Below are 10,000 nucleotides of genomic sequence, written 5' to 3' on the forward strand. Positions count from 1 at the left end.
CTGTTAGTCCCTGCCTCTAACCTGAGAAGTGTTTCCATAATTTTCTGTTTTAGTCTCTATCTCTTTCTCTCTCTCTGTCTCTCTCCTTGTCACTGTCTTTATCATTGTCTTTCTCTCACTCTTTCCCTTTCTCTCTTAATAGATCAAACACACAAATCTCTGTCTCTGTATGTGTTTGAGTCTTTTTCTCACCCAATCTGCCTCTCCTTCTCAGTCTCACACTTTCTGTCTCTCGTTGTCTCTATCTCGGTGTCTGTCTCTCCCTGTTTGTCGGTTTGTATCTGTCTCTCAATGTGTCTGTCGACTTCTCATGGTGTCCAGTTCTGTTCACAGCTCGATTCCTGCTCCGACAGAGCAGCTATCCGTCAGTTCCTCGTTAGTATAGTGGTAAGTATCCCTGCCTGTCACGCGGGAGACCGGGGTTCAATTCCCCGACGGGGAGGCAGATGTTTCAAAATGTTGATTTTTACTTCTGTTTCTTGGTAGATACATATTAAAAATTCCAGAGCGAAATCGAACTGTGAAAATACATGTGGAGGAGTTTGCCTCTTCCAGATTTTTTGCAAACGGAGACTTTTTCAGGATTCTTTGGCCGTCTGCTGCACAGAGATGGATGACTGAGTTTTTTCTGAGTAACGTTTAAAAAGCCAGCGACGCAGTAGTCGTGGCCGAGTGGTTAAGGCGATGGACTAGAAATCCATTGGGATTTTCCCGCGCAGGTTCGAATCCTGCCGACTACGATTCTCAGCATTTTTCATTCCATTTCACAATTTAACCAGTTCGCTACCAAACTGATCATGTGATAATTGGAATAACGTCCCACACCTTTCAACACTGACATTTGTTCTCATTTTTATTAATCTGCAATATTCACGATACATCCGATTAAAAAATCGCAACAATCAGTCATAGTTGCGACAGTGATTCAGCCTGTCTATCCCTCGAGATGTCTAATGCAGCTGTGCATGCCCGTTGGTGCGTGTAAATTTTTGGTTATCTGTGTCTCTGTGTCTGTCTATCTCTATTTTTGTCTCTGTGTATGTGCAACTGTCTGTGGAAATCATCACCATGAATTTGGTATGTCCTGGAACTTATAAAAAAGACTTGGGGAAAATAATACGGTTGTGAACTTTTGTATCGGCTTTGGTTCAGTGGCAGCATTCTCGACTGAATCAGGAGTTTGTGTCTTCAAGTCGCACTCCTTGGACTTGAGCATATCATCTTGGCTAACACTCAAGTGCAGCACTTGGGGAATTTTGCAATGTTGAAGCTGTTGACTTTCGGATGAAATGTTAAATTGAAGCTCCGTCTGCACCCTCGGGTGGATATGAAAGGTCCCAGAGCATTACTCGAAAAAGAGTAGGAGAGTTGCCCCCGTGTCAATATTCCTCAAAATGTTCGTAAATGCTCACTAAAAGACTATGTGCATGTGTTTGTATGTGGGGTTGGTGTTGAAGCCCAGTTTGTCACAGAGACAGAATCCAAGCTCTCACAGGGCCAGGATAACCGAGTGGTTATGTCGTTGGCCTTAAACTTCAAAGGGTTTTCCACCGTGGGTTCTTCCCCACTCCTGGTTTCTATTTATTTTAACACAGATTTCCTCCCATTCTGATCAGTGATGCCCGATTTTCATCGGTTGAATCAACAATTTTCTGTAACTATGTGTCACTCTGAACTGATAATGAAATGAAATTGTGAAATGTATCTGTGTCGCTCGGTCTCTGCTTCTCTCTCTCTCTACACAGAGCTGTGTATGTGTTTGTATGTCTGAGTCTTTGTCTCTCTCAGTCTGACTCACTCTGTCTGTCCCTGTTTCTCCGTTTGTCTCAGTCTCTCAATCTGTCTCTTTCTCACGGTGCCCACGTCTGTTCCAATGGGATTCTCTCAGATTCTTTGTCTGACTGGCTCTCTCTTTCCCATCATTTCGGTCTGTCCATTTCTTTGCCTGTCTCTGTTAGTCCCTGCCTCTAACCTGAGAAGTATTTCCATCATTTTCTGTTTTAGTCTCTATCTCTTTCTCTCTATCTGTCTCTCTCCTTGTCACTGTCTTTATCATTGTCTTTCTCTCACTCTTTCCCTTTCACTCTTAATAGATCAAACACACAAATCTCTGTCTCTGTATGTGTTTGAGTCTTTTTCTCACCCAATCTGCCTCTCCTTCTCAGTCTCACACTTTCTGTCTCTCGTTGTCTCTATCTCGGTGTCTGTCTCTCCCTGTTTGTCGGTTTGCATCTGTCTCTCAATGTGTCTGTCGACTTCTCATGGTGTCCAGTTCTGTTCACAGCTCGATTCCTGCTCCGACAGACCAGCTACCCGTCAGTTCCTCGTTAGTATAGTGGTAAGTATCCCCGCCTGTCACGCGGGAGACCGGGGTTCAATTCCCCGACGGGGAGGCAGATGTTTCAAAATGTTGATTTTTACTTCTGTTTCTTGGTAGATACATATTAAAAATTCCAGAGCGAAATCGAACTGTGAAAATACATGTGGAGGAGTTTGCCTCTTCCAGATTTTTTGCAAACGGAGACTTTTTCAGGATTCTTTGGCCGTCTGCTGCACAGAGATGGATGACTGAGTTTTTTCTGAGTAACGTTTAAAAAGCCAGCGACGCAGTAGTCGTGGCCGAGTGGTTAAGGCGATGGACTAGAAATCCATTGGGATTTTCCCGCGCAGGTTCGAATCCTGTCGACTACGATTCTCAGCATTTTTCATTCCATTTCACAATTTAACCAGTTCGCTACCAAACTGATCATGTGATAATTGGAATAACGTCCCACACCTTTCAACACTGACATTTGTTCTCATTTTTATTAATCTGCAATATTCACGATACATCCGATTAAAAAATCGCAACAATCAGTCATAGTTGTGACAGTGATTCAGCCTGTCTATCCCTCGAGATGTCTAAGGCAGCTGTGCATGCCCGTTGGTGCGTGTAAATTTTTGGTTATCTGTGTCTCTGTGTCTGTCTATCTCTATTTTTGTCTCTGTGTATGTGCAACTGTCTGTGGAAATCATCACCATGAATTTGGTATGTCCTGGAACTTATAAAAAAGACTTGGGGAAAATAATACGGTTGTGAACTTTTGTATCGGCTTTGGTTCAGTGGCAGCATTCTCGACTGAATCAGGAGTTTGTGTCTTCAAGTCGCACTCCTTGGACTTGAGCATATCATCTTGGCTAACACTCAAGTGCAGCACTTGGGGAATTTTGCAATGTTGAAGCTGTTGACTTTCGGATGAAATGTTAAATTGAAGCTCCGTCTGCACCCTCGGGTGGATATGAAGGTCCCAGAGCATTACTCGAAACAGAGTAGGAGAGTTGCCCCCGTGTCAATATTCCTCAAAATGTTCGTAAATGCTCACTAAAAGACTATGTGCATGTGTTTGTATGTGGGGTTGGTGTTGAAGCCCAGTTTGTCACAGAGACAGAATCCAAGCTCTCACAGGGCCAGGATAACCGAGTGGTTATGTCGTTGGCCTTAAACTTCAAAGGGTTTTCCACCGTGGGTTCTTCCCAACTCCTGGTTTCTATTTATTTTAACACAGATTTCCTCCCATTCTGATCAGTGATGTCCGATTTTCATCGGTTGAATCAACAATTTTCTGTAACTATGTGTCACTCTGAACCGATAATGAAATGAAATTGTGAAATGTATCTGTGTCGCTCGGTCTCTGCCTCTCTCTCTCTCTCCACAGAGCTGTGTATGTGTTTGTATGTCTGAGTCTTTGTCTCTCTCAGTCTGACTCACTCTGTCTGTCCCTGTTTCTCCGTTTGTCTCAGTCTCTCAATCTGTCTCTTTCTCACGGTGCCCACGTCTGTTCCAATGGGATTCTCTCAGATTCTTTGTCTGACTGGCTCTCTCTTTCCCATCATTTCGGTCTGTCCATTTCTTTGCCTGTCTCTGTTAGTCCCTGCCTCTAACCTGAGAAGTATTTCCATCATTTTCTGTTTTAGTCTCTATCTCTTTCTCTCTATCTGTCTCTCTCCTTGTCACTGTCTTTATCATTGTCTTTCTCTCACTCTTTCCCTTTCTCTCTTAATAGATCAAACACACAAATCTCTGTCTCTGTATGTGTTTGAGTCTTTTTCTCACCCAATCTGCCTCTCCTTCTCAGTCTCACACTTTCTGTCTCTCGTTGTCTCTATCTCGGTGTCTGTCTCTCCCTGTTTGTCGGTTTGTATCTGTCTCTCAATGTGTCTGTCGACTTCTCATGGTGTCCAGTTCTGTTCACAGCTCGATTCCTGCTCCGACAGAGCAGCTATCATTCAGTTCCTCATTAGTATAGTGGTAAGTATCCCTGCCTGTCACGCGGGAGACCGGGGTTCAATTCCCCGACAGGGAGGCAGATGTTTCAAAATGTTGATTTTTACTTCTGTTTCTTGGTAGATACATATTAAAAATTCCAGAGCGAAATCGAACTGTGAAAATACATGTGGAGGAGTTTGCCTCTTCCAGATTTTTTGCAAACGGAGACTTTTTCAGGATTCTTTGGCCGTCTGCTGCACAGAGATGGATGACTGAGTTTTTTCTGAGTAACGTTTAAAAAGCCAGCGACACAGTAGTCGTGGCCGAGTGGTTAAGGCGATGGACTAGAAATCCATTGGGATTTTCCCGCGCAGGTTCGAATCCTGTCGACTACGATTCTCAGCATTTTTCATTCCATTTCACAATTTAACCAGTTCGCTACCAAACTGATCATGTGATAATTGGAATAACGTCCCACACCTTTCAACACTGACATTTGTTCTCATTTTTATTAATCTGCAATATTCACGATACATCCGATTAAAAAATCGCAACAATCAGTCATAGTTGTGACAGTGATTCAGCCTGTCTATCCCTCGAGATGTCTAAGGCAGCTGTGCATGCCCGTTGGTGCGTGTAAATTTTTGGTTATCTGTGTCTCTGTGTCTGTCTATCTCTATTTTTGTCTCTGTGTATGTGCAACTGTCTGTGGAAATCATCACCATGAATTTGGTATGTCCTGGAACTTATAAAAAAGACTTGGGGAAAATAATACGGTTGTGAACTTTTGTATCGGCTTTGGTTCAGTGGCAGCATTCTCGACTGAATCAGGAGTTTGTGTCTTCAAGTCGCACTCCTTGGACTTGAGCATATCATCTTGGCTAACACTCAAGTGCAGCACTTGGGGAATTTTGCAATGTTGAAGCTGTTGACTTTCGGATGAAATGTTAAATTGAAGCTCCGTCTGCACCCTCGGGTGGATATGAAGGTCCAAGAGCATTACTCGAAACAGAGTAGGAGAGTTGCCCCCGTGTCAATATTCCTCAAAATGTTCGTAAATGCTCACTAAAAGACTATGTGCATGTGTTTGTATGTGGGGTTGGTGTTGAAGCCCAGTTTGTCACAGAGACAGAATCCAAGCTCTCACAGGGCCAGGATAACCGAGTGGTTATGTCGTTGGCCTTAAACTTCAAAGGGTTTTCCACCGTGGGTTCTTCCCAACTCCTGGTTTCTATTTATTTTAACACAGATTTCCTCCCATTCTGATCAGTGATGTCCGATTTTCATCGGTTGAATCAACAATTTTCTGTAACTATGTGTCACTCTGAACCGATAATGAAATGAAATTGTGAAATGTATCTGTGTCGCTCGGTCTCTGCCTCTCTCTCTCTCTCCACAGAGCTGTGTATGTGTTTGTATGTCTGAGTCTTTGTCTCTCTCAGTCTGACTCACTCTGTCTGTCCCTGTTTCTCCGTTTGTCTCAGTCTCTCAATCTGTCTCTTTCTCACGGTGCCCACGTCTGTTCCAATGGGATTCTCTCAGATTCTTTGTCTGACTGGCTCTCTCTTTCCCATCATTTCGGTCTGTCCATTTCTTTGCCTGTCTCTGTTAGTCCCTGCCTCTAACCTGAGAAGTATTTCCATCATTTTCTGTTTTAGTCTCTATCTCTTTCTCTCTATCTGTCTCTCTCCTTGTCACTGTCTTTATCATTGTCTTTCTCTCACTCTTTCCCTTTCTCTCTTAATAGATCAAACACACAAATCTCTGTCTCTGTATGTGTTTGAGTCTTTTTCTCACCCAATCTGCCTCTCCTTCTCAGTCTCACACTTTCTGTCTCTCGTTGTCTCTATCTCGGTGTCTGTCTCTCCCTGTTTGTCGGTTTGTATCTGTCTCTCAATGTGTCTGTCGACTTCTCATGGTGTCCAGTTCTGTTCACAGCTCGATTCCTGCCCCGACAGAGCAGCTATCATTCAGTTCCTCATTAGTATAGTGGTAAGTATCCCTGCCTGTCACGCGGGAGACCGGGGTTCAATTCCCCGACAGGGAGGCAGATGTTTCAAAATGTTGATTTTTACTTCTGTTTCTTGGTAGATACATATTAAAAATTCCAGAGCGAAATCGAACTGTGAAAATACATGTGGAGGAGTTTGCCTCTTCCAGATTTTTTGCAAACGGAGACTTTTTCAGGATTCTTTGGCCGTCTGCTGCACAGAGATGGATGACTGAGTTTTTTCTGAGTAACGTTTAAAAAGCCAGCGACACAGTAGTCGTGGCCGAGTGGTTAAGGCGATGGACTAGAAATCCATTGGGATTTTCCCGCGCAGGTTCGAATCCTGCCGACTACGATTCTCAGCCTTTTTCATTCCATTTCACAATTTAACCAGTTCGCTACCAAACTGATCATGTGATAATTGGAATAACGTCCCACAGCTTTCAACACTGACATTTGTTCTCATTTTTATTAATCTGCAATATTCACGATACATCCGATTAAAAAATCGCAACAATCAGTCATAGTTGCGACAGTGATTCAGCCTGTCTATCCCTCGAGACGTCTAAGGCAGCTGTGCATGCCCGTTGGTGCGTGTAAATTTTTGGTTATCTGTGTCTCTGTGTCTGTCTATCTCTATTTTTGTCTCTGTGTATGTGCAACTGTCTGTGGAAATCATCACCATGAATTTGGTATGTCCTGGAACTTATAAAAAAGACTTGGGGAAAATAATACGGTTGTGAACTTTTGTATCGGCTTTGGTTCAGTGGCAGCATTCTCGACTGAATCAGGAGTTTGTGTCTTCAAGTCGCACTCCTTGGACTTGAGCATATCATCTTGGCTAACACTCAAGTGCAGCACTTGGGGAATTTTGCAATGTTGAAGCTGTTGACTTTCGGATGAAATGTTAAATTTAAGCTCCGTCTGCACCCTCGGGTGGATATGAAAGGTCCCAGAGCATTACTCGAAACAGAGTAGGAGAGTTGCCCCCGTGTCAATATTCCTCAAAATGTTCGTAAATGCTCACTAAAAGACTATGTGCATGTGTTTGTATGTGGGGTTGGTGTTGAAGCCCAGTTTGTCACAGAGACAGAATCCAAGCTCTCACAGGGCCAGGATAACCGAGTGGTTATGTCGTTGGCCTTAAACTTCAAAGGGTTTTCCACCGTGGGTTCTTCCCCACTCCTGGTTTCTATTTATTTTAACACAGATTTCCTCCCATTCTGATCAGTGATGTCCGATTTTCATCGGTTGAATCAACAATTTTCTGTAACTATGTGTCACTCTGAACTGATAATGAAATGAAATTGTGAAATGTATCTGTGTCGCTCGGTCTCTGCCTCTCTCTCTCTCTCCACAGAGCTGTGTATGTGTTTGTATGTCTGAGTCTTTGTCTCTCTCAGTCTGACTCACTCTGTCTGTCCCTGTTTCTCCGTTTGTCTCAGTCTCTCAATCTGTCTCTTTCTCACGGTGCCCACGTCTGTTCCAATGGTATTCTCTCAGATTCTTTGTCTGACTGGCTCTCTCTTTCCCATCATTTCGGTCTGTCCATTTCTTTGCCTGTCTCTGTTAGTCCCTGCCTCTAACCTGAGAAGTGTTTCCATCATTTTCTGTTTTAGTCTCTATCTCTTTCTCTCTATCTGTCTCTCTCCTTGTCACTGTCTTTATCATTGTCTTTCTCTCACTCTTTCCCTTTCTCTCTTAATAGATCAAACACACAAATCTCTGTCTCTGTATGTGTTTGAGTCTTTTTCTCACCCAATCTGCCTCTCCTTCTCAGTCTCACACTTTCTGTCTCTCGTTGTCTCTATCTCGGTGTCTGTCTCTCCCTGTTTGTCGGTTTGCATCTGTCTCTCAATCTGTCTGTCGACTTCTCATGGTGTCCAGTTCTGTTCACAGCTCGATTCCTGCTCCGACAGAGCAGCTATCCGTCAGTTCCTCGTTAGTATAGTGGTAAGTATCCCCGCCTGTCACGCGGGAGACCGGGGTTCAATTCCCTAACGGGGAGGCAGATGTTTCAAAATGTTGATTTTTACTTCTGTTTCTTGGAAGATACAAATTAAAAATTCCAGAGCGAAATCGAACTGTGAAAATACATGTGGAGGAGTTTGCCTCTTCCAGATTTTTTGCAAACGGAGACTTTTTCAGGATTCTTTGGCCGTCTGCTGCACAGAGATGGATGACTGAGTTTTTTCTGAGTAACGTTTAAAAAGCCAGCGACACAGTAGTCGTGGCCGAGTGGTTAAGGCGATGGACTAGAAATCCATTGGGATTTTCCCGCGCAGGTTCGAATCCTGCCGACTACGATTCTCAGCATTTTTTATTCCATTTCACAATTTAACCAGTTCGCTACCAAACTGATCATGTGATAATTGGAATAACGTCCCACACCTTTCAACACTGACATTTGTTCTCATTTTTATTAATCTGCAATATTCACGATACATCCGATTAAAAAATCGCAACAATCAGTCATAGTTGCGACAGTGATTCAGCCTCTCTATCCCTCGAGATGTCTAAGGCAGCTGTGCATGCCCATTGGTGCGTGTAAATTTTTGGTTATCTGTGTCTCTGTGTCTGTCTATCTCTATTTTTGTCTCTGTGTATGTGCAACTGTCTGTGGAAATCATCACCATGAATTTGGGATGTCCTGGAACTTATAAAAAAGACTTGGGGAAAATAATACGGTTGTGAACTTTTGTATCGGCTTTGGTTCAGTGGCAGCATTCTCGACTGAATCAGGAGTTTGTGTCTTCAAGTCGCACTCCTTGGACTTGAGCATATCATCTTGGCTAACACTCAAGTGCAGCACTTGGGGAATTTTGCAATGTTGAAGCTGTTGACTTTCGGATGAAATGTTAAATTGAAGCTCCGTCTGCACCCTCGGGTGGATATGAAAGGTCCCAGAGCATTACTCGAAACAGAGTAGGAGAGTTGCCCCCGTGTCAATATTCCTCAAAATGTTCGTAAATGCTCACTAAAAGACTGTGTGCATGTGTTTGTATGTGGGGTTGGTGTTGAAGCCCAGTTTGTCACAGAGACAGAATCCAAGCTCTCACAGGGCCAGGATAACCGAGTGGTTATGTCGTTGGCCTTAAACTTCAAAGGGTTTTCCACCGTGGGTTTTTCCCCACTCCTGGTTTCTATTTATTTTAACACAGATTTCCTCCCATTCTGATTAGTGATGTCCGATTTTCATCGGTTGAATCAACAATTTTCTGTAACTATGTGTCACTCTGAACCGATAATGAAATGACATTGTGAAATGTATCTGTGTCGCTCGGTCTCTGCCTCTCTCTCTCTCTACACAGAGCTGTGTATGTGTTTGTATGTCTGAGTCTTTGTCTCTCTCAGTCTGACTCACTCTGTCTGTCCCTGTTTCTCCGTTTGTCTCAGTCTCTCAATCTGTCTCTTTCTCACGGTGCCCACGTCTGTTCCAATGGGATTCTCTCAGATTCTTTGTCTGACTGGCTCTCTCTTTCCCATCATTTCGGTCTGTCCATTTCTTTGCCTGTCTCTGTTAGTCCCTGCCTCTAACCTGAGAAGTATTTCCATCATTTTCTGTTTTAGTCTCTATCTCTTTCTCTCTATCTGTCTCTCTCCTTGTCACTGTCTTTATCATTGTCTTTCTCTCACTCTTTCCCTTTCTCTCTTAATAGATCAAACACACAAATCTCTGTCTCTGTATGTGTTTGAGTCTTTTTCTCACCCAATCTGCCTCTCCTTCTCAGTCTCACACTTTCTGTCTCTCGTTGTCTCTATCT

The 10,000-nt window shown here is 43.4% G+C and overlaps 7 non-coding genes across 7 annotated transcripts; all 7 read left to right on the forward strand.

The window, feature by feature from the left end:
* Positions 1-370: 370 nt before the first annotated feature.
* trnad-guc (transfer RNA aspartic acid (anticodon GUC)) lies at positions 371-442 on the forward strand. Its single transcript has one exon. It is a non-coding gene; the product is annotated as a tRNA-Asp (tRNA).
* A 216-nt stretch (positions 443-658) lies between these two features.
* On the forward strand, positions 659-740 carry trnas-aga (transfer RNA serine (anticodon AGA)). The gene has a single exon. It is a non-coding gene; the product is annotated as a tRNA-Ser (tRNA).
* A 1,581-nt stretch (positions 741-2,321) lies between these two features.
* Positions 2,322-2,393, forward strand: trnad-guc (transfer RNA aspartic acid (anticodon GUC)). Its single transcript has one exon. It is a non-coding gene; the product is annotated as a tRNA-Asp (tRNA).
* Positions 2,394-2,609: 216 nt separating this feature from the next.
* trnas-aga (transfer RNA serine (anticodon AGA)) lies at positions 2,610-2,691 on the forward strand. Its single transcript has one exon. It is a non-coding gene; the product is annotated as a tRNA-Ser (tRNA).
* A 1,868-nt stretch (positions 2,692-4,559) lies between these two features.
* Positions 4,560-4,641, forward strand: trnas-aga (transfer RNA serine (anticodon AGA)). Its single transcript has one exon. It is a non-coding gene; the product is annotated as a tRNA-Ser (tRNA).
* A 1,868-nt stretch (positions 4,642-6,509) lies between these two features.
* trnas-aga (transfer RNA serine (anticodon AGA)) lies at positions 6,510-6,591 on the forward strand. Its single transcript has one exon. It is a non-coding gene; the product is annotated as a tRNA-Ser (tRNA).
* A 1,869-nt stretch (positions 6,592-8,460) lies between these two features.
* On the forward strand, positions 8,461-8,542 carry trnas-aga (transfer RNA serine (anticodon AGA)). Its single transcript has one exon. It is a non-coding gene; the product is annotated as a tRNA-Ser (tRNA).
* Positions 8,543-10,000: the final 1,458 nt, after the last annotated feature.

This window comes from Pristiophorus japonicus, unplaced genomic scaffold, assembly GCF_044704955.1.
Source record: "Pristiophorus japonicus isolate sPriJap1 unplaced genomic scaffold, sPriJap1.hap1 HAP1_SCAFFOLD_334, whole genome shotgun sequence".
NCBI classification, from domain to species: Eukaryota; Metazoa; Chordata; class Chondrichthyes; family Pristiophoridae; genus Pristiophorus; species Pristiophorus japonicus.